The 23666-nt window shown below is 46.0% G+C and overlaps 1 protein-coding gene across 1 annotated transcript in view; it reads left to right on the top strand.

Moving 5' to 3' along the window:
* The window catches only part of SERGEF (secretion regulating guanine nucleotide exchange factor), a 238023-nt gene that overhangs the window by 26930 nt on the left and 187427 nt on the right, over nucleotides 1–23666 (top strand).

Genomic DNA, 23666 nt, shown 5'->3' with positions numbered 1-23666 from the left:
GTCTGTCTGAGTGTCCTGGCTCTTGTATTGAATTTGGGTAAATGGGAGTCTCCTGCTTTTTGATTCACCAATTTTGCACTCCTTCTAGTGGCAGTAGAAGCTTTTGCTCTGGCCCAGTGTCATTGAGAAGAAACACCCAGGGCTCCTGGTTTAATCAGACTCAGCTGCTCATATTAATGGGAACAAGATTTGCTCACAGGGTCAGAAGCAGCTCATTAGTGGAACAAGGAGTTACTTGACTGTAGTTGTACAAGCTCCAGTGGTGAATTGCTCTTGGGACCTGCTGGCAGGCCACATCAGCACAGGGCTGCTCTCGGTCTAATTCTGGAAGGCATTGGTTGTGTGATCCTGATTAAAAGAAGGATCTATGCACACTGGCCATATATCTGTCCAGTGAGATGGGATGGGATGGGGCGGGTTAGGACGACAGACAGAAGCGGACTCTGCTTTTCCCCATCTCCATGGTCCCTAGACCAGTGATTCTCAACCATAGGCGATTTTGTGCCCCAGGGAATGTTTGCAATATCTGGAAACATAGTTGGTTGTCACAACTGAGGGGTGCTGCTGGCATCTAGTTGGTAGAGGTCAGGGATGCTGCTGAACATCCTGCAATGCAAGGGCAACACCCCACAACAAAGAAATACCTGGCCCCGAATGTTATTCTCGCCAAGATTGAGATACGGTGCCCAGGACTCACACACATCCCTAGTGGTAGCTGCTTAGCTAGGGCAGTTCACATGCTATCAGGATAACTTTAGAGCTTGTCTGTATGGGAATCTGGGATGCAGTCTCTGCCCTCCCCCTTCAGAAGACTGGTGCCTGCCTGCAGTGTTTGCGATGGAAAAATACTTTTCTCTGTTAGTCAGAGGCACTTGGAAAGAGTCCAAGAGAACCTGTTCTAATCTGGGAAAGTTGGCAAGGATACCTGTGTCTCAGGCTGGAGGAGCTGCATTCTAGAAACCTTTCCTAAGCTGCTTAATATCCCTGATCATTGTTCTCAGGAACTTCGTGGGACTCCTGGGTGTCTTTATCCAGGCCCAGTGACCTGCAGCTGTCTCATCCGAGAGTCATGATTTCCCGGCCCGAGGTGCTTCTAGTAAGATTTGGGTGGCAGATCTGGGTGCCTTCCTAGCTCGGTGACCTTCACCTTTCTAGGCCTCTATTTCCTTATCTCTCACGCAGTGTGTTAATACCTGCCTGCATTCTACTTGGGGCTGCCGTGAGGTTCAAATGAATGAATCTGTGTGAAAGATCCCCAGTAATTGTAAACTTCTGTACACACCTAACTAAGTGAGGGGTGCCTGAAGCTGGGATATGTGAGTATATTAAGGAATAAGCAAGACTTTTAGAAAGACTTCCTTGTCAACAGAGTCTGTGCAGGGCTTGAGACATACCAGCTTTCCCCGAGGGCTTATGCGCTGTCCAGAGAGGCGATGCTCAGTGCCCAGCTCTGAGAGGGAAAGGTTCCTAAAGTCTTTCACTTACACATAGCTGGCAAGTGGCTGTTTCGTTAGGAAGAGTTAGGAAGATCTATCTTTGTGGCCGCCCAGGTAGTTTTTCTGTGAAAATCTCTGATCACACTATTGTTCCTTCATGCTACTCATCCCAATTTGTAATCATACATATCCATCTGTGTTCTTGTAATGCCTAGACTGTCCACCCTGAGAGAGCCGTGTCTGTTTTGCTTGTGGCTGTGTCCCCAGCACCTGGCATAGGCCTGGCACATAGTAGATGGTTAGTAGCTAAATTGCTGAATGAATGAATAAATGGCAAGGTAGAAAGCAACGTGGACTTTGAAGTCAGACGGGCCTAGGTTTCTGAGTCTCAGCTTTGCCCCCTTCGTGAGTGCGTGGTGGTGGGCAGCCCCGCCTCTCTCCACCTTTGTGGCCACCACCGTAGGTCAGGGCCCTGAAACCTCTTGCCTGGATCCTGCAGTGGCCTCTGACATCTTCATCCTCCTGCACTCACTCCCTTCCCCTCAATCTGTTCTCTACACCTTGGTTGGAAGGTCTTTACAAACCCATCGTTTCACGTTCCAGTGGCTTCCCAATGTTCTTATGATGAAAACACACTCCTTAGTGGTCCCGCGAGGCCCCATGTGGTCCGCCCTCTGCCTGCCTCGCTAGCCCTGTGTCATACCATGCCAGCTCTGGCTAGCCAACCAGTCTCCACTGTAGCCTTTCCCTGCTATCTTGAATGCATCATGTATTTCCCACCATAGTGCCTTTGTACCTCATGTTCCCTCTATTTGGCACACTCATTCCTATGCCCCTTCTTCATTTTGACTTAGTTACATCCTTTTCTTCTCAGATCTCAGCTTGGTCATTTCCTCCCTAGGGAGGCCTTCCCTTGCTCTCCCTGACTAATCACTTTTTCCTTTTATCTGTCTCATAGCACTACAACCTCTCCTGTGTGCTGTTTTTTGTAGATTCCTCCTCCCCTTAGACTGTGAGCTCTATAAGGGCAGGAACTACAATTGGTTTCGCTCAGCATTATATCCCCAGTGCTTGGCAAAGTAATTGGCACATATGAGTTTGGTACTCAGTAATGTTGGGCAGATGAAAAAATGAGCTTATTTTCTCATCAGGAAATGGGGAAATATTGCTGACCTTGTGTGAGGATTAAATGAGATGATGTCTTAAATCTTCCAGTATCCATGGGGACTGGGCTCATGTGTCGGTTCAGTACACATTAGTTTCCTCTGCTCTCGAAAGCTCTGGAGCTCTCTGGAGGTCACATGCCCCATATCTTCTCCTTCCGGCAGAAGTCTCTGTGGGACTGATGTGGATGTCTCTGGACAGGTAACAGGTTGATTCAGGACTCTCCTGGAGAGTGTGGAAAGATCAATGCTTACAAATGCTAAGTGCTGGTTGCTGGTGATTTATTAGAATCTCAAGGGGAATGATTTACACAAGATTCAGACCTTAATGTGGGATTGGTCATAGTGTCTGGAATCTGGTTGCTTCCCTCATACTGGAAGCTTTCCCTGAGCCACGCAGTATCCCAAAGTAGCCTGTGGTCTCACAAAGGCTATAGACTGAGAAAGTGAGCCCACATACGATTGTTGACATTCTTCACTTTCTTCAATGTCACCAAAGAAAGTCCTAGAGAGTTGGAGGTTTTAGAGAATCCGAGATGGAAGAAGACATCTCCTTACCTTGCCGATGGGAAAACTGAAAGAAGAGAGAAGGTGACTTTATAGCAGCATTTAAGCTGGCAACCTGATTTCTACTTTTCAGTGAATTTTCCCCCCTCCCATCACAGTGCTCCTGGTTCTTGGTTATATCCTTTTAATTGAGATATGTTTTATTCTTTTGTTTCTTTAAAGTGGAGAACTGCATGGCACACATGGAAGGGACCAACTCTTAGCCACTCTCCTTTCTTCAAGTGTCACTGGCCAAGAAATATTTTATTCTATTTGATGTCTAAGCATTAGTGAAATCCAAGCCCAGCAATTGATTCACACTATTTTTTTTTTTTTGAGTTTATAAATATATCTAATGCTGATTTTTCTGTTTTGGGGCCAAGATCCTTTCTAGAGTAGGGTGACAGTGTATATTACTCCATCTTCTTTGGGACCATGTATCGTGAAACCTCAACCGAGCTCAGGAGATTCTGACCTCATGGGCTCTATTTAAAGCAGATGCTTTGGAATTCATGATGTTTATGCTTTAGAACTCTGAAAACACAATGGTTGAAAGTCAAACCGAGCCCAAAGGACTATTTTGAAATGAATAGTTTTTGCTTCTCATTAAAGTCATTAGTTTTTATCCTAGAATCCTTAGAATGTCAGGAATGGATGGGAAATTAGAGCTCATCAGGCCCAACTCCTTCAGCTTAGAGATGGGGAAACTGAGGACTGATGAGGGGAAGGGCGTGAAGGAGGTAGGGCAGAACTCAGATCCCAAAGCTCTCGGTCCGGTGCTCTTTCCACCTTGTCATATTCTTTCCAGAGATGATGAGGAGATGTGGATGGCTTTACTAATCAACCCAGGGACGTGAACCAGGAATAGCAGTTCCTTCTGTACATGAAGTTGTTTCAAGAAAACTGATTCTTACCTGAAATGTGTAGCAGTAGATTCCCTTAACAGATTTGTGTGTGGAGCAGAAACTAGGAGATGGTGCCCAGGAGCAAGGGTCAGGAGGCCATTCTAGGATTCAGAGAAGCAGCTGCATTTCTGCTTATGATAATACAATCGTAGTTCTTTTTTTTTTTTTTTTTTTTTGAGAGAGAGAGGGCACAAGTGAGTGAGGGACACAGAGAGAGAGAGAATCCCACAAGGGGCAGAGAGAGCGAGAAGTGGGGCTTCTCTGGGGTTCACGTTTTACCTGAAGCGGGGCTCGTGCTCACTGGAAGTGGGACTCAAACTCACCTGAAGTGGGACTCAAACTCACCCAAAGCGGGGCTCGAACTCATGAACTGTGGGATCATGACCTGAGCTGAAGTCACATGCTTAATGACTGAGCCACCCAGGTGCCCAGTCATAGTTCTTTTTTTTTTTTTTTAATTTTTTTTTTTCAACTTTTATTTATTTTTGGGACAGAGAGAGACAGAGCACGAATGGGGGAGGGGCAGAGAGAGAGGGAGACACAGAACCGGAAACAGGCTCCAGGCTCTGAGCCATCAGCCCAGAGCCCGACGCGGGGCTCGAACTCACGGACCGCGAGATCGTGACCTGGCCAAAGTCGGACACTTAACCGACTGCGCCACCCAGGCGCCCCCCCAGTCATAGTTCTTACGGACCACTTTTATCATTATATAGCGCTTTTGTATCCATTTTCTCATGTGAAGTGGCAACATGGGTGTTATCCTTGTGTCACAGACAAGTCCCTAATTGGTTAGCTGCCTTTCCTTGGTCTACTAGACTGGCAGAGCTAAAACTTGAATCTGGACCCTAAGCCTGCTATTCTGATTCCAAGTATGTATCTCAGAATGATCTTACTCATTAGCATCTTTCTCCAATTTTTGATTCTTCTAAACAATAAGGAAGGAAATTCTTAGTTATCCTTGATCCTTCAGCAGTTATTTGTGGAATGCTTACTTATATGTGTATAGCACTGTGCTACAGGGGTGCCTGGGTGGCTCAGTCGGTCTGACTGGAATTTGGCTCAGGTCATGAACTTGAAGTTCATGGGTTCGAGCCCTCCATTGGGCTCTGTGCTGGCAGTGTGGAGCCTGCTTGGGATTCTCTCTTTCTCTGCCCCTCCTGAGTTTTTTCTCTCTTTCTCAAGGTAAATAAATAAACTGAAAAAAAAAAATGTTTAGCACTATGCTATAGAATACAGGGGAATATAAAATCTGGAATATAAAATACTTCAGGAAGCTTGTGGTTGGATGAACAAATGAAATACTTAGTAGAAGAATAAAAAAGAATGTGGCAAAGAGTCAGAAGAGTGGCCAAGACACTGAAAGCTCTAGGGTTTCGAGGGAAGGAGAGGTCAGTGTGGGGGAGGGTGGTCAGAGAAGGGTGCGAAATCCTTTGGGAAAGTCACATTTTAATGGGTGGAGAGTTTGGGACTTGGTTCTGTTGCTTTCTTTTTGTCCTCTGGCAAGACACAAACCCCCCTGGTCTCTTTCTTCCTATCTGGGCAATAGGAAGTTGTGGATGTAGTGATCTCTAAGGACCATTATGGCTCTGAAATTCTATCCTATATTCAAATAAAACTGGCCTAAAGAAATAATTATGGAGCTGTTGGAAGATTAAGTATAATGCCATTCATTGCAGCCTGATTTATAATGACAACAAATGTGTGGACACGAAGAGGGATTGTAGGGGGATCAGTTAAAATAAATGATGATACAACATATGTTAGAATAGATAGCTGTTAAATAGAATGCTTTAGAAGGATATTTAATGACAGAAGAATATACTCATTATATAGTAAGTGAAGAGTAGTTTACAATAAGTTACCTCATTGTAAGTTCTATTTTTTTTTTGTAAAGAATGTTTGCATAGGAAAGACTAGAAGGAAACAACGAGAATTTTCTCTCTGATGGTGAGATTATGTGAGGCTTTTATTTTCATTTATATTTTTATGCTAAATAGTTTGCAGTCTGGTTAAGTCTGATTGAATGTTAAGATTAATTGAATAAAATTTCTTGCCTGTCTGTGCAGGGAACTAGCCCCTTCACCGCCCTTTCCTGGGTGTATGTCCTTGACAAGTCACTTCCATGGGCTTCACTTGGGAGGCATGGAGGTGAGGCAAGAGACTATAGAAGGAGGCAGGAACGCAGAGATCTATTTTTGGCTTAGTCATGAGTCAGCTTTGTGACCTCGGACAAGTCCCTTCTGAACATCCCTGAGCCTTGGTTTCCTCATCTGAAGAGGGAAGTTGGAGGTCACAAAAGGTCCTTTGAGCTTCAAGCTATGCTTGTTCTGAAAGATGGGGGTTTCTCCACTGTCCTGGATTGGCTCAGGGCCTCATTGGTTCCTGGTGGCCTTGCTTTCTTTACTGTTCCTCTGCACTGAGTGCGAGCTGATTTTTTCCTGTTCAAAGTCGAGGTGGGGATTGAATATACTTTGTTGATAGGGCTTGGAGCTGAGAGGGTGTAGTGACAGCATTACACCACTAGAGGGAAGCATTGTTTGATTCCTCTTTCCCACTGTGCTATCTGCTCTTCAGGAGAATTGCCTTGATTTGCCCTGATTTGGTTTCAAATTCTAGAATTTTAGTATTAAAAGGACTCTGAAGATCATCTGGTGTTAGCAGCCCCTATTATGTTGCAGTTATGATATGATAGAGGCAAGAAAAGGCAAGTGACCTATTTAAAGTCACACAGTATGTTTTTTTCAGGGTCTGCACTATAGCGTTTAGGAGAAGGCTGCAGACAAGAGCCAAGAGTGTGGTCACATGAGTCCAAAAAATGTAGACAGTTCCGACGATTGTGCAGGAACCTGAGAGATCTGCCTGGATATACTTTACCAAGCTGCTCTGGCCAGGTGTTGAGAGGCCTGGATATAGAGAAAAAAAGATATAACTCTACCCCCAAGGAGTTCATGTCTGGTGGGAGAAGCACGTGCAAACACGTGGTGCTGCCCCAGTGTGTCTTCCTTGTTTTCTGGTTTCTGCCTCGATTGGGATCTGTGCTGTGGTGGTGACTTGGAGGCTGGCTTATGGAAGCCCTGCAGGTGTCTGCATGAATGATGCCCTCCAAGGTTAGGAGATAGATGCCCCAGGTACCTCCAGTTTGTTATTTCCAGTGCATCATTTCAAGCAGTGCTCACATGTTCCCATGCCTGGTCTTACCATTTCTTGAGGTTTGCAAGGAATCCTGACAGTTTGTTTCCCAACTTTGAAAGGCTTTGTTTCCTTGGCCCTGGGCTGGCTTTATTTTTGGTTTCCAGGGTGCCCGTCAGCCCTAAGCATTGTGGTTAAGTGGAATTATGGCTGATCTGTGCAACCTTGGGCAGTTCCTTCCTCTCTCTGGGCAGGGAGGTCAGGTTCTCAGCTACAGTGGTGTCATCTCTGCTAGAGAGATGAAGTTCTGGTGTTATTTTTGGTTTTTATGTTTGGCAATGAATACCCATTGATCTGTGGTCCATAGAAGTATAGAGTGTGTCCAGCTGAAGCAGAAGCAAGATCCACCCTTTGAAGCAGGATCATTCGAATAAGGGGCATGCCGGGCGGCCTGGCCAAAGCCAAGTGCAGCTGGGCCTACAGGGCCACCAGATGGCAGCAGTGGGCAGGCAGACAGCCTTGGGATGAGGTGAGTAGGGCCAGCATCCAGAGTCAGAATTAGCAAGGTCAGATCTGACCTAGAGGTCACCCAGGCCCTCTTTTTATGGATGAGAAAGCTCAGGCCCAAAGAGAGAAGAGGTTACCTAAGGTCTTGCTGTGAGTTAATACCTGATTGTCTCCTCGCTTGTGAGGAGAACTGAGATTGGTTTGGCCTCTAGCTGGCTGCCCCCCAGGAGAGCCAGGAGACAAAGGCCTGGGCCCTGGGCCAGTGAGCCAGAGGTGGGAAGGGAAGAGGACACAGTGAAGTGTCCGCCTTGATCTTGGTTTCTTTGAGTGTCTGGTCCTGGTGATTTTCATCCTTGCACGTGCAGTAAGGGTCGTGTCTGTTGTCTTCTCCTGCCTGTTGGCCCAGTTCTCTGGGCCAGGGCCCTTCCATAGGCTGTGCTGTGATGGGATCTTCCTCAAGGGTCATCTCACAGCCTCCACACCCAACAGATAGGTAGGTGCAGTAAGACACGAGTTGACACGATTGGTTGAACAAAAAAAATTGTTTTAATTTCCCTGGGGGTCAGGTAGGGCAGGGGACCAATCTTTGCCAAGCACTTACCATGTGCTAGGTGCTCTGCCAGGTGCTGCTGCTTACATACTCCTCATAACTCTGCGAGGTAGGCTTCACTTCCCTTGCCTTGCAGGTGAGGAAATTGAGGCTCAGGGAGGCTGAGTGGCTTGTCCAAAGTAACACAGATAGTTAAGCAAAACGGACACTTCAGCCAAGCTCTGTGTGGTGTCAAAAGTCCGATTCATTTCATTGCATTGTGCTGCCGCCTTTCAAAGTGTGCTGGAAATGTGGCAGGTGACTCAAGCTTCAGGGCAGGGAGGAGCAAATGTTGTTCTCTCATCCCGGGAGTCGGGGAGTCATGGTGGTGGGCTGCTGGGGAGGAGGACTTAGAAGCAGTGAAGGGCAGGCAGTCCTGGCAGGTTCGGGTGGAGGCTGAGGGGAGGCCAAGTCTCTGTGCCTGTGCTCCAGCAGTTCCTCTGCCAAGAGTGCTCATCTCTGGTCCCCATGAAGCTACTGCCGCACTTGGGCACTTTCTGCCCATCGTCACCTCGCATAGCGGCCCACCCTGTCCCCCCCCCCCCCCCATCAGAAGTAGCCACCACCATCTTCTCAGCACACTCTTCTCCCTGCCCTGCCTTATTTTGCACTGTAGCAGTTTTCACTGCCTGAAACCATGGTATCTTTATTTGTTTACTTGTTGTCAGTGTCTTCTCAGCAAACGTGACCCTCCTGGGTGAGGGACTTGTTCTGTTTTATTCACCTCTGGGTCTCGCCTGGCATAGAGGAGAGGCTCAGCGAGTGTGAATTGCATGGGACAGCTGCAGTTTTTGGATGGGGAAGCTGTGCCATTTCAGTGGCTGTGCTTAGGAGACCCAGCCTGGGGCCCTGCCCTCTTCCTGCCTTCTTGGAGGAGCCCAGGGCAGCGAGCCTCAGCTCCCTGAGGCTGACAGTGATGTCTGGTGCCCTACGGTCTCAGGGCCAGCTTTGACCCTGTGTGTCTCCAAGGCCTTGCCTTGGGTCCTTGGTTTCCCTTTCTGTCCACAGTGGATGGGGACACCAGTCATGCTGCGAGCTCACCAGATGGTTCTGGGAAGGGCTCGAAGGTCCCAGGCAGAGGATTCGGTTTCCATTCAAGGAATCCTTCTCCTCTTTCCTGGTGGGGATTGATTTGTTCCAGGAGCTTTCTAAAAGTGAGCATGCTTTAAGTGACTGGCCTGTAATTTCACCATCATTTTTAGGTTCTTGACAGATGGCACTGTGCTTGCCCTTTCTCAGGGGACCTTGCCTGTCTCATGGGAGCTGTCAATAATCATAGTGACAGCCAGTGCCGTAAAGTGCTCTTAGATGTGTGCCAAGAGGAAAGTGGCCCATTTTGAGGAATCTTGGGTCAGCTTTTTCCTAATCTGAGAGTGACTTTTTACTTTAGGAGGAAGCCTAATGTGGCCAAAAGAGCCCGAGGAGCCAGGCACAAGTTCTATTTGGCTGCTTTTTGGCTGTGTAATCTTAGGCAAATCATTTAACTTCTCTGGTCCTGAATTTCCTCATCTGTTAAATGAGATTCAGAATTTCTAATTCTTCTGCCTCACAGAGATATATTATGTCATTCGTTCATTCACACATTCCTTCCTTCATTTCTTCACCCTATTATTCAACAAATATTTGTTGAGTAGGCAGAGGTGAGGAGAAGGCGTTCCAGGCAGAAGGAATACTGGAAACGAAGGTATAGAAGTGGGAGGCGCCCCTGGGCATTGTTTGCTTAGCTTGGGGCCAGGTAGAAGGGACTGGAAGTGTTCAGGTATAATAGGCATGGGTCCTTATTCAGGCTTTATCTGTGAGCAGTGGAGGGAGAAGCTGAGGTTTCTGTGGGGGTGGGGGTGGTGGTGGTGACAAGTGGGAGCGATGAAGGAAAGGCCCTGCCTCCGGGTGGCTCTCGCAGGCTCCTCTGTCGCAGCCTCATGCTTGCTTTCCTCTTCAGGTCTCATCTCTGTGGCTGATTTCTAGGTACTTTGGATTGTCGGAGTGGGGGCCCCATTCCCCATGAACGAGGTGACTCTTGGAATGCACGAGATTGGTAGGGACTGGCATTAGCTGGCTCATTGGTCTACCTTCTGGGGAGCTGTCTTGGGCCACGTGGAAGGCCACTTAGGAAGCCGTCCTTTTGCCTTCAATAAGCATTTTTTAAAGGTCTAAAAATGAGCAGTTTTGGGGCTTATCCTAATCTCCCTGAGGAGATGGGGGTGTGTGGGGAAGGGCTGTTCACATTTACCAGAGACACACTGTGTGTCGGGCATTCTGCCAGGGCTTTACAGAATCATCTATTTAATCCTTACACAAAGCTTGCTGAGTAAGGCTCGCTTCATTTTTACATGGGAGGAAACTGAAGAGAGGTTAAGAGATGTGGGCTCACCCTACCTGGTTACTTAGCCTTAAAGTGCTCAGTGTGCAGTGGGGGTCAGACAACATCACCTTGTCAACTCGAGGGTGTTGTGAAGACCAGATAAGATCCTGGATGTGAATGCACTTTGTGAGCTGGAAAGCGCTGTGTGTACAGGCAGGGAGTCAGAGTAGTACCACTTCCCAGTGAAATTGCCGGAGATTTGCTTGTGTCCTTCCTGCCTGGGCAGATAGAAAGTTCCAACCTTTGGTTTCTCATCTGTGCGCTTTCCTCCAGGCAGCCCCAGAGTCAGTGGCTCCACTCAGCACTTCTCCCTTTTAAGCCCACAAATAGGCAGGACTCCTCTTTTTTTTTTTTTTTTAAAGCAAATTAACCCTGTTGTACAAAATTAACATCAAAGTCAGACTTTTTTGCCATGTTGGTGAAAACAATAATAAGTCGTGGAATTTTAATGCTGCAGGGGACCATCTTCTCCTTATTAGAAATGTGGGAAAACAAGCCCCAGGGAAATGGTTCTAAAGCTAATGGATGCAGAGCCAGGGTTGGAACCCAGTGGGACCTGTGCCCAGGGCCTCTTCACTGCCCCACATCGCCCCTCTTAAGAGAGACTTCAAGTGCTTCATTGCCTTTATAGAGGAAGAATCCAGCTTAATAAATTTCATTACACCAGCCCCTTTATGTAACCAGGCTGTTTCCGGGTCCTGGCAGATGGTCCATAGTAACAGTGCTTTGCTGATTTGGTTGGAGCTGATCCTATGAAATGAAAAATCCTGTGCAGCAGATGCCTTTCCCAGTCTCTGGCCATGGAAAAGTCAGCCTCTCCAAGGAAGGCACTGTAGCTTTGGTTACTTACTGTCTCTGGTGTGACCAGAGGTGAGTGACACTGGAGGGAGACTTCAACCATGTCAGGTTTTCACAGAAGGTCACACTGGAGACTTAGAGTTTCTTGGCAGGTGGGGCACTGGTAAAGAGTGTTTCTTCTGGTGCCTGAAGGACAGATGGGAGCAGAAGCAGAGTGGGAGGGTGATGAGCAGATGTGGAAGGGAAGGACAGGCTGTCCCACCGTGGATCTGGCCTGGCGGACCTTCACACATTCCGAGGCCACGCACCTGCAGATGAGCAACTTGAATATAAATGCAGTGTTTGTCACGCACATCAGCCTTGACAGTAGTCTTTGATCTCATGCCTCTCCCAACCCCTTCCATTGAAATTACCAGGCCTCCAGGTCTCGTGATTATCTTGCCTTTTCTGGTGGCTGCTGGATCATAATGGGTTCTCCTCAGTGGCCTCCTCTGGCGATGCTCATTACTGACACTGTTTGATGCGAGTGGCAAATCCCCGAGCCATTGTGTGTGGAGTGGGCGTCACTTCCACGGGTCACTCCTTACCTTGTCCTGCTGCTCAGTTCTTGCCCTTGAAGGGCCCTCAGACATGGCAGTGGGAGAGTGCTCCCCTATTTGTGAATGCAGCTCTGTTAGGATCCCTACAGGTCTTTTATGCTCACCTGTCACGAAGAGCCCGGGAGAGTTCCCTGCGGGTGCACTTGGAGGAAATTTGAGAGGCACCAGCCAAAGTCATGTCCCAAGACATTCTCACTGGTTGAGCACACACTGGCATCCCAGGACAGGCTCCCTCCCCTCTTTGCTCCTGCCCCTGGTGAATTATTTGCCCACTGAAAGCTTTGGGGCAACCTTTGTCTCCCCTGTTTGAAGGTCTTAATCTGCACCCCTCAGTAACCAAAAGCCAGTTTCTCTTTGGAGTGCAAGTAGTGTTTCTGGGGGGTTGTGGGATTTTTTGGGGTTTCAGAGGTGGAGTCCTAGCTTTCTACATGACAGGTTTTTTTTTTAATTTTTTTAACGTTTATTTATTTTTGAGACAGAGAGAGACAGAGCATGAATGGGGGAGGGTCAGAGAGAGAGGGAGACACAGAATCGGAAGCAGGCTCCAGGCTCTGGGCCATCATCAACCCAGAGCCCGACGCGGGGCTCGAACCCACGGACCGCGAGATCGTGACCTGAGCTGAAGTCAGACGCTCAACCGACTGAGCCACCCAGGCGCCCCTCTACATGACAGTTTTAATACCATGGTGAGCTTTGCAGGATTCACGTCCCAGTTTATGGTTTGTCTCTGGGCCTGTTCATGCAGGGCCTCAGGGTGGTCTGCAGGGGGAGCTGTGTTCCCATAGCCAGGTGCTGGGATTTCACTGAAGGACTTAAGTGTTCTTCTCTGCAGGCCACTGTGCTTGGGAACTGCGTCTTTCCTTTTCCTCGGCAAACCAGCCTCTCAGGTCTCATTCCCAGCTCCAGCCTGCAGCTTGGGCATTGTGAGTCATCATCGGCAGCAGAAAATGCGGCCTCGCCAACAGCTGGGTGCAGCACCTGGCCTTTTTTCCCTTCTCTTTTTGTAACTTCATAGAGATGGAAGCTGCTGATGACCTTTTGTAATGGACGGTGACTGAAGGTGGAGGCCAGGGCTAGGGCAGCAGCTCTAGGTAGGGAGAGGAGGACCCTGAGGAGATGGGGTGGGGAATATGTGTCTTTCTTTCACCCAGCCCTTGGGCCTTCCAGAAAGTCATTCCAGGGAAAAAGGCAGTGAGGGACTGCGTGAGCTTCACCCGTCTCTCTTCTTTTCTGCCAAGGATCCCAGAAAGCCTTAGTTGATGCAGGTAGCAGTGGGGGCTGTGAGACGTTACTGGTGCCTTTCTCAGAAGCTGTGGACAGGATGTAGTAGAAGTCAGGGTAGTCTGGGTTCTAGACTTGTTTCGCTTCTAACTCACTATTTACCCTTGGGCAAGTAAGTCACTTTTCTTCCTGGGCCTCATTTTTCCGGGCCTCACTTTTCCCCAGCAGAAGCAGACAGGATAGAGTGCTCTGAGGTCCCTTCCTTCTATGAGTGAGTCTGTAATGAATGTAAAGAATTTTGAGCCTTGTTCCCTTGATCATCTTGAACATCTGAAACCTGTAACTATTTCTCCAGATGAATAGCGCTAACTGCAGAAGGACAGAGGTATGATTCTCACTGTTGAAAAACTTAGGTCTTCCTCCTTCCTTCTCCCCACAAGGCAGTACAGAGGGAAGCAGGGAAGCAGAGGGATTCTAGTTTTGGCTCTGCCAAAACACATTGTGTGTCCTGGGGCAAATCATTCCTCTCCTTCAGCCTCATTCTCGTTTTCTCGAAAGTCAAGAGATTAGACTTGCTTCCTGGCTCCCCCCCCCCCACCCGCCCCATTCCCTTGCCCCCATCCCCACTGGAGCCTCCTACTAGCTCTTCTGCAGGGTGTGATTCTTAACTGCAGAAGCCCTGGGGTATAGTTTCCTTCCTTGCTGGGAGGGAGAGTAGCAAGATTATTTTTTTTAATTACGCAGCTAAGATTAGGCAGCAATCTGCATTTTAAAATGTTATTAATAAGAGTCTAAAAGTGTGCGAAGAAGCTCTGGAGTTTGAATGTGACATGAGCTGGGAAACATCTGCAGAGCCCCCAGCCTCCAGCAGAGAGTTCTCTCCGGGCACCAAGCAAGCGCTGGGTATGACCAGCGGCCTGGTGTGTGCTTGGACCCTTAGAGGAGCAGGGGACCCACTCATTCAGCCAGAGCAACCCTCTGAGAGCTGGGACTCACAGACCAGCCTCTCTTGATGGTCCTTCACAATCTGGCTTTAGAGAAAAAGTGATGGTTGTAATATTACTAACACCTCTGCTAGAGTTTACAAAATACTTTCATGTCTATTGTCTCCCTTACTTTTCATCACAGTCCTGAGAGGTAGTTAGAGCAAGTTTCATTGCTCCTACATGGGTTGGCTGAGTTCTCTTAAACTTAAGATTCTTCATTTAAGCAAGGTGGTGTGCAACAGAGGAAAAGCACCAGATGGGGAGTCGGGAGCTAGGTGCTGGTCCTGGGCCTCTGCCACCCTCCCCAGCTCTGCCTGTTCCTTTTCTCTACTTTATATTCTCTATAGCACTTAGAGTCATTTGCTGGGGCATATGTTTTGTGTGGTTTTTGGTCATTTGCCTGTCTTCCTCCTGCTTTAATATTCCTTGAAGGAAGGACAGAAGAGTTCTGTTTTGTTCATGGCTGTGGCCCCTAGCACCTGGGACAGCACCTGGCATATAAATAGTGGGCAATAATGATGTGTTGAATATTGTGAATACCTGGTTCTGCCTCCAAGTAGTTAGTGTGACTTGGAAAAGTTACTTTCTTCAGTTTTGTCTTCTCTTTGGGAAGTCAAATGGGATGGTCTCTGATGTCCTTGGTTGCATACAAAAGTCCGTGGTAAGAGCAATGCCTAGTACTCTTCTGTCAGCGAACATTGAGCCCCTGCTCTGGGTCAGGTCCTGTGCTAGGTGCTGTGAGGAGTACAGAGAAAATGTGAAAGGATCATTGCTCTTCACTCTTTAGTGGGTGTGATGGTTAATTTTATGTGTCAACTTGACTGGGAGATGAGGTACCCAGTTATTTGGTAAACACTTTGAGTATTTCTGTGAAGGTGTTTTTGGGTGAGATTAACATTTATATTATAGACTGAGTAAAGATTGCCCTCCCTAATGTGAGTGGGCCTCATCTAATCAACTGAAGGCCTGAACAGAACAAAAGGCAGATCCTTCCCCAAGTAAGAGGGAATTCTCCTGCTTGTCGGCCTTCTAACTGGGGCACCAGCTCTTCCTGCTGGGCAACCTTTGAACTGAGATATTGGCTTTGCAGATTTTGGACTTGCCAGCCTCCATAAAATCATGTGAGCCAGTTCCTTGTAAATCTCTCTCTCTCTCTCTCTCTCTCTCTCTCTCTCTCTCTCTCTCTCCTATTGGTTCTGTTTCTCTGGAGAACCGTGACTAATTTAGAGGGCCACACAAGGCATCTCATCAAATAATCTTACATTTGGAGGCATAGAATAATTGTTGGTGCAACGGTACAAGCATCAGGCCAGTGGCTTCCAAAGCAAGGGGTGTCAGAACAAGGGGATGATGGGAGACTTTGGCTGTGGCATCTGAGCCAGGACCTGAAGGGTGAGAAGGAGTTCTGTAGGTGGAACAAGTAAAACCCACCAGCGTTATGGGCTGACCAGCCTTGCGGACTGGAGCCCAGCATGACCCGAAAGCCTGGGAGGGAAGAAGCAAAGTATGCCCTTGACAAAGGGGCAGCCATCCAGCATTGAGAGGACATAGGTGTTTACGGAAAAGGATTGTGTGGAAGGCCAAGGAGCCACTTAAATAAACTAGAACCCAGTTTGGGAGAAGAAAGCATTCCTCCCTTTTGTCTGGGAAGCCCCAGCCCTGCATGGTATAGATAGTCCTGTGGCTGGCCTAGGGCTGCCTCAGGGTGCAGTCTGTCTTGACCTCTATTACCAGTGCTCCTGATTTGACAGCTAATAGAGTCAGTGATGAAAATGGAGCAGCTGTGTGGAATGTCTGGCATGTTGTAGGATTCTGATCTCTGCCATGTAGGCCAAGGATGAAGCTCGTGCAGTCACTCAGCAGCTAGGCTCTTTGCATCCCTGTAACCCTGAACAACCTCCAGAAGTCCTTGGGAATGTTCACTTTTGAAGAGGCACTGTGACCCAGCAAAAAGCAGTATATCCTCTGCAGGGTAGTGAGTGAGGGCACCAGTTCTGGTGCCAGGCTGCCGGATTCCATCTGCACTCTGCCACTGACAGCTGCGGGACCCTGAGCCTGAGACTTAACCTCTCCTGTGCTTTAATTTCCTCGCCTATAATTTGAGGATTATAATAATGCCTACCCATGAGGGGATTCTGTGGACCGAATGGGACAACCCATGTAGAGTGCCCTCAGAATATTAGCTGTTATTATCATCATCATCATGATAGCTTTGCAGCATACTAGTTGTGTGATCTTGAGCAAGTCATTAAAATCCTGTGATGTTTCTTTACTGTAAGATGGGGCTCACACCCATCATTCAGGGTTGATTAAGTTGGAGAACAATGGCAGTGCCTAAAGCAGAGTGGTTTTTTTTTCTAAATTAGAAACAATTTTTTAATGGTGAAGGAGAAATTAAAAATATTATCTTTTTTTTAATTGAAATACAGTAGACTCACAATGTTGTATTATTTTCAGGCATATATCATAGTGATTCCGTGTGTATACATTATGCTTTCCAGATACCTATACAAGTGTAGCTATAATGTGAAAGCATGCAACACTTTATTACAGGATTAACTATATTCTGTAGGCTGTACCTTGTATCCCAATGATTTATTCATTCCATAGCTGGAAGCCTGCAACTCTTTCTCAAAGGTGTCAACTGTTGTATTTAACCCAAGTATTTTGGTGGTAAACACCATTACCTGTAGTTCAGCATGTGTGACCTCCTCGTGGCCGATTTGGATGCCTTTTATTTCTTTGTGTTGTCTGACTGCAGAGGCTAAGACTTCCAATACTGTGTTGAATAACAGTGGTGAGAGTGGACATCCCTGTCTTGTTCCTGACCTTAGGGGGAAAGCTCTCAGTTTTCCCCCATTGAGGATGATATTAGTGTTGGGTCGTTCATATATGGCTTTTATGATCTCGAGGTATGCTCCTTCTATCCTTACTTTCTTGAGGGTTTTTAACAAGAAAGGATGCTGTATTTTGTCAAATGCTTTCTCTGCATCTATTGAGAGGATCATGTGGTTCTTGTCCCTAAAGTAGAGTTTTACCCAGAGTCAGGTCTCAGTAAAATTCTCCCCAGTCCCTTACCTTTTGTCATTCTCTTTGTAGGCTTCTTCTCCCCTTTTCAGTTGGACAGCGTATGGGGGAAATTTTATTCCTGCACTGACTTCTCAAAAATTTCAAACCTTTTCCATGGTGGTATTGTTCATGATACAACTTTGGAGACTAAGGAAATTTCACTAAGAGATAACAGGATATACAGTCGATCCCAATCTTTATTTGAATTGATAACTATCCGACTGGTGCTTTCTTTCAGGACACTGGTCAGACTAAATATTACAAAGATACTAATAAAATTGGATTGTACAGCACTCATTTTGACAGTGAAGATTTTTAGACATCCTTGTTGAATTAGATCAGGAAATGGCTCCAAAGCCATTTATCCCAGTCCTCTTATTTTATGTATGGGAAGCATAGGCCCCTGGAGGAGAAGGGGCCTGTTTAAGGTCACACAGCATAGAAGAGAAGCCAGGAATAGGATCCAGGTCTTCTGAGTCTTAGGTTAAAGTTTCTTCTCCCTTCCCCACTGCTTTTTTTTTTTTTCCTTTCTTTTTCCCTGGCTTTAATCTGTTGGTATTGCATGATACTTCAGAGGCCTCTGATGTGCCAGACGCCATGCTTGAATCTTTTCAAAATCCAAAATTTTAAGACAGAGCATTCAGTGCTCTTCTCCTTCTTTGGTTGTCTGTAGAGACATTGACCCCAAGACATTGGTAGGTGGGAGTTGACTGAGAAGATGTGACAAATTGGTAGACACTGTGGGTGGACACTGGAAATCCTTCATAAGGCTATAGAGTTCAGCCAGGAGAATGAGAGTACTGGTGGCTAACATTTACTATGAAATGTCACATACTTTTTGCAAAAATATCCTTACAACAACCCTACAAGTAGATGTTATTCCCATTTTATAAATGTTGAGTAATTTGCTCAAGATTATGGAACCAGTGAATGATAAAATTCAGTAATTAATTTCATTTGTTCATTTGTTTATTCAGGCCACAGATATTCGTTGAGCACCTGCTTTGTGCTGAGCATTATTCTAGGGTGCAGGGATGAGCAAACACAGGCAGTCCCTGAAGTCATAGAGCTGACTGTCTGAAGGGGAGACAAACATTAATCAAAAGTGTTCCTAATGAGTGTACATTTATAAACTGAGATAAGTGCCTCAAGATGAGGAACGTGGTTCTCCAAGGTTGTTGCATAGAGGAACCTGACCTGAGCTGAGGGCTCAGGAGAGTTGAAGAGGCAGTAGGAGTTAACTAGGTGAAGGGGGCTGGGTAGTGGAGACAGCCAGGGACAGAAGGAAGCAGTGTGGCGGCCTGTGGAGGAGCAGCACGGCATGTTCACGCACATTCATGGCCTGGTGTTTCTGCTTCCAGCACCTGTGCTCTGAGCTCTCTCCCTTTGCACTCTTCTCCTTCCATGGGAAGATTAGGCTGGGAGACTCCAGTTCTGTGCTTGACCAATTCTTGGTTATTAGCGCCTTTTTTTTCCTAATGTTTGTTTATTTTTGAGAGGGGGAGGGGCAAAGAGAAGCGGGGACAGAGGATTCAAAGCCGGCTCTGTGCTGACAGCAAAGCCGCCCTATTAGTGCCTTTTTATAAAATCTCTGTCTATGTGGCGGAACAAGGGATGAGTTATAGAAATTAGGTTCTTCTACGTTAAGGCCTTAGAATTAATAACCTGAGAGTAACTGGTGTTCGTCAGCAGATGAATTACAAATGTAACAAGTTCCTGACTGGAGGATGGCTCACTTCTTACATGTGTGTGCTCTAGGAGGCTTTAGCACCTAGAATATGCTATGGGAATATGCATATGGAATATGCTATATATATGAGGAGCTGTGTGGCCTTTTCTCTGCCTTGACCCAGGGGTGTTCTTTTTATAACATCTACCTCTGTTTGCTAACTCCCTTTGATGCCTTCAATGACACTCTTCCCTTTTGGGACATTCTTTTAAGAAAGGGTGAAGGTTCCTTAATTTACAGTAATCCATCTTCCTCTCACCTTTAGGACCCCTTTCCCTGGAATGGGGTAGAAATTCCCCTTAGCTGAAGAGCTTAGATGTTGCTGGAGTGGCTTCTCACCTGCCTTTACCACCATTCCCGACAGCCTTCCTATGGATGCTAAAGGAAGCTACCTCCTTGAATATTCGCCACCTCCCCAGCCTCCTGAGTCTCCTCTGACTTGCTCTGCCCCTGCCAGGGCTTTGCAGAGAGTTGTCTTTTTCCTCACTTATTTCCTCTTTATTTATATTTGACTATTTGTTTGCAGAAGGCCCCAGAAGAGTTAACTCATTTTAGTAATGAAATAATATTTCATGATTCCCATCAATGGGACCCCGGATCTGGCATTTTAGCCCTTTTGTCTGTTTCTTTTAATGTACCACCACCTTCCCACCAATCTTGAAATCTGAAATCCTGAAATCTCAGAGTGGTGTTCATCTCCTCCTGTTCCCTTTCTCTGACATCTGATAGGATGGCACGCCTTGCAAATTCCCATCTTGTTTTCCCCCCTGTGACTTCAACCCTTGGTTCAGTCCTGATCCATCTTAGGCTTGTGTAATTGTAGTGGCTTTCTTTCTTCTTTCCCCTTTCACTTACTACTGCTGTGCCTTTGGGTAAGCGCCTAGTTTCTTGTCCATCAACTAGGGCTGGGAAGAGTGATAAGCAGAGTACCGTATAGAGAATGCTTAGACCAGTACATAGCACACAGTGGATGCGATGCAAGTGTTGGCATGAATGTTCTTATTACTGGTGCCTCCACCTTTGCCTCATGTGCCAGCCCCAGACACTCCTTTGACCAGACGTCACCCCTGTTCCCAGTGTGCAGTCTCCCCATGGTCTAGTTAGCAGCAGTCTCTAAAGTGAGCATGTGAGACTAATTGCCAGGGTATGGGAAGAACAAATCATGACTCCTTTTATGTGTTTTTATCTCGTTCTTTAGCATTTTCTACTTTGTGAGTATATTTTACACTGTATATTTTTAAATAAGGGCATATTTATAATTTATGTGTGTAGGTAATACAAGTATATATTTTAATAAATAGATGAATATATGTGTATATGTAATGTGTGTACATGTGTATATGTGTGTATGTATATATATGTAATACACATATATACATGTAATATACATATAATATACATGTATATGTAATATACACACATATTATATATATATATATATATATATACACACACACACACACATATACACACACGTATACCTATACATACATACATATAATTACATAGTATGTTAAAAAATATTTTACTAATAGGTGAGTACAAACCAGCCAGTTTGGGAATCCCTGATCTGGAAGGTGAGATGCAGACCCCAAGCCTGGCATTTCCGTGTGGTGGCCCCAGCCTGCAGTTCTGACCCGCTTTCCAGTCCCTCTTCCTCGTGACCCTCACTCTCTCTCTACCTGACCCACCCACCTTGTGCCTTTTGGTTTCTATCATCACTTGTCCCCTCTCCCTACTCCTAGAATATTCTTCCTCATTCTCCCATTTTCTTTTCCTATCTAGAAGTTCACCTTGAATGTTGCTTCTTCCATCAAGCCTGCCAGGAGAATTCCAGCTTGAAATGGTTTCTCCAAGTTCCTTAGGCATACTTTGTCAATGCTACTTACTTGGCCCCTGTTGTTTTCTGTGTTGTGTTGGGATCTTTTGCCACCTATAGTTAATGTCTTGGCTCCATAGTGATTTTATGTCAATTTGCACATGGGCATACCTTGAAATTATATTTTACTTGCTAACTTTATTTTGTGCTGTTGGTCATTTTTCTCATTTATCTGAAGATACACACTTATACTTTTTGGATGCCATTAATGTATCTATCTTTTATCACAGTAATACATAATTCTTTACTATTAGTAAAAAATTCATTTGTTACATTTGTGCTCTGAATCTCCTTGGATTTGATAGTATACTTCTGCTTGAGACATATTTTTGTCTACAGTGCATTAGTGAACATTTTTTTGTATGTGGATTCATTGTTTTCTTTTACTCTGGGTGACCTAACATCATTTTCCTGTGTTAGATGCCTTTATTTCAACACTTACAGTCCTGAGTTCTGCGAGGTGTCCTGGGAAGTGAGCTGGTATGCAGAACATACCCATGTGACCTGGGCTTTCCCCCTCCTCAAATACTGTAAGAATTGACAGCACCTGGGCAATCACTGGAGCTACCAATGGTGTTGGAGTCAGAATACACAGATTTTAATCTTGATTCCACCACCTGCTGGTTGTTGGGTCTTGACCAAATCATTTACCCTCATCTGTGAAATAAACTTAGTAATCTGTACCCCCTAGAATTATTTTGGGGATTAATTGAGATAGTGGCCCTGAATGTGCTGGGCACCTAAGAAGTGGTCAGTATGTGTCTGTTTAAAAGAAAAGAAAAAATAAGAATCTCTCTTTTTTTTTTTTTTTCTGCGAACCTTCTGATGCAGAGTGTATTTTGGGGAGAAATAGACAGATAGCATCAGAGAGTGCACCTACCTGACTGAGCAAACCTAGGCTGGAGAGTGAAGTCTGGACATCCAGTCAGCCTGGTTTTGGGGCTTGTCTCTAATAGAATGTCTGTGGCCTCCCCAGGGAACACGAGAATTAATTAGTTAATCTTTGTAAAGTGCCTTGAAGTTGAAAAGTGCTATGTAAGTAGAATGGTTGAATTGCTATTGGAGATGGAGTAATGGCGGCAGTCTTGCCTGTCTTCACATCTATAATCAATAGGAGAGGGGCGCCTGGGTGGCGCAGTCGGTTAAGCGTCCGACTTCAACCAGGTCACGATCTCGCGGGCCGTGAGCTCGAGCCCCGCATCAGGCTCTGGGCTGATGGCTCAGAGCCTGGAGCCTGTTTCCGATTCTGTGTCTCCCTCTCTCTCTGCCCCTCCCCCGTTCATGCTCTGTCTCTCTCTGTCCCAAAAATAAATAAACGTTGAAAAAAAAATTAAAAAAAAATAATTAATAGGAGAGAAGATGCTAAGATGTTTTACTTGATAAGAAAGGATTCATTGTGGGACTTGTGATAACGTAATTCTTCGATAGTCTTGCAGATAGCAACGTGCTGGTTCTTTCCAGCAGAACAATGCTAGGGTGAGTTCAGAAGTAACAGTCTCCTCTTTTAGCTTCTTGGGACTCTCCCTGCTAAGGCAGTCTGGTTGTAAATCCTACCCAGCTCATGTAGAGGGACCGTTTGTCATTTTTGGATGCTTTGTGGGTCCTGGGAACATGGGCTTTTTTGTGGGTCCTATAGAAGTGAGGGAAGGATATTGAGTGTTGAGTGTTGGTTATCCAGTGATGCAGACCCATGTGAAAAGCCAATACAGAATAGTACCATGGGCTAGTAGAAGGAGATGTGGCTTAGCTGTGTGACCCTGGGCTAGTCACTTCTCTGAACCTTAGTTTCTCACCTGTTAAATGGGAACATAGTTGTTGATGAGGACAGTAATAAAGGTGGCTCACAGGAGGGTGGGTTTCACCCTTTCTGTGGAGGATTGAGGGGTCAAAAAAGGCTTCACAGAACTGGTGGTACATGAGCTGGACTGTACAGGTGGAGCCATAGCTTATCAAATGAATAATGTAAGGAAAGGGCTTCCATGGCAAAAGGAACAACACATGTGAGGCCATGAAATAGCCTATCCGAGGGAACCCACTCCTAGTTCCTGTCATATACCTGGTACCCCATGGGCTGCACAGACTTTTTTCCCTCTTTGAGGAAGCTCAGAACTTCTTGTGCACTTCTTGGTATCTCCATTGGTGTCCATGAGCAGATTGATTCTGAGGACTTTATCCCTTCAATATTCCGACATTTCCCCTATGAGTCTGTAGTTGTATTCTAGCTGACACTATAAACCATATGTTGAATGTGGGGCCAGATGAAGCCTTGATACCAAACACAGTAGTATCATAGTAGTAGGTTTGTCTAGAATTTAATATGCATTGCTTGGTGTTTTGTCTCTTAAGCAAAGTTTTTCTTTGTTAAAATAAACATGTATAAAGAATTTATACAGCGCACATGGTTATGCATATTTATTGCGGAGAATCTGTTAATAATCTATGCCTCATCGGATTTTGCATTTCTGTTGAAATAACAAATGTGGCACTTGGTACAACTGAACGAGTTCGGTGAATTTTTTCTTATCTGGGAGAAGAAAGGCGTTTCTCTTTTTTCCAAATTCCATTTTCTTCAATCATCTTTTGCACTGGCCAGCTTCCCAGGTGGTGCATCTGGGGAACTGAGGCTTTCCTGGCTGTAAATGATTTTGTCTTTTTTCCCTTCTCTCACTCCCTTCCTTCTCGCACACGTAGACACTTGCCTTGGGACTATGAGAATTGCTTTTTTGGGTAAGAGCTTAGACTCTGAAG

Source organism: Lynx rufus, unplaced genomic scaffold, assembly GCF_022079265.1.
Source record: "Lynx rufus isolate CCGP_SWC_20201006 ecotype Redwood Valley unplaced genomic scaffold, mLynRuf1.p SCAF_9, whole genome shotgun sequence".
In the NCBI taxonomy this organism is placed as follows: Eukaryota; Metazoa; Chordata; class Mammalia; order Carnivora; family Felidae; genus Lynx; species Lynx rufus.
Note: the sequence above shows the minus strand (reverse complement) of the source record. Positions and strands in the feature narration are given on the sequence as shown.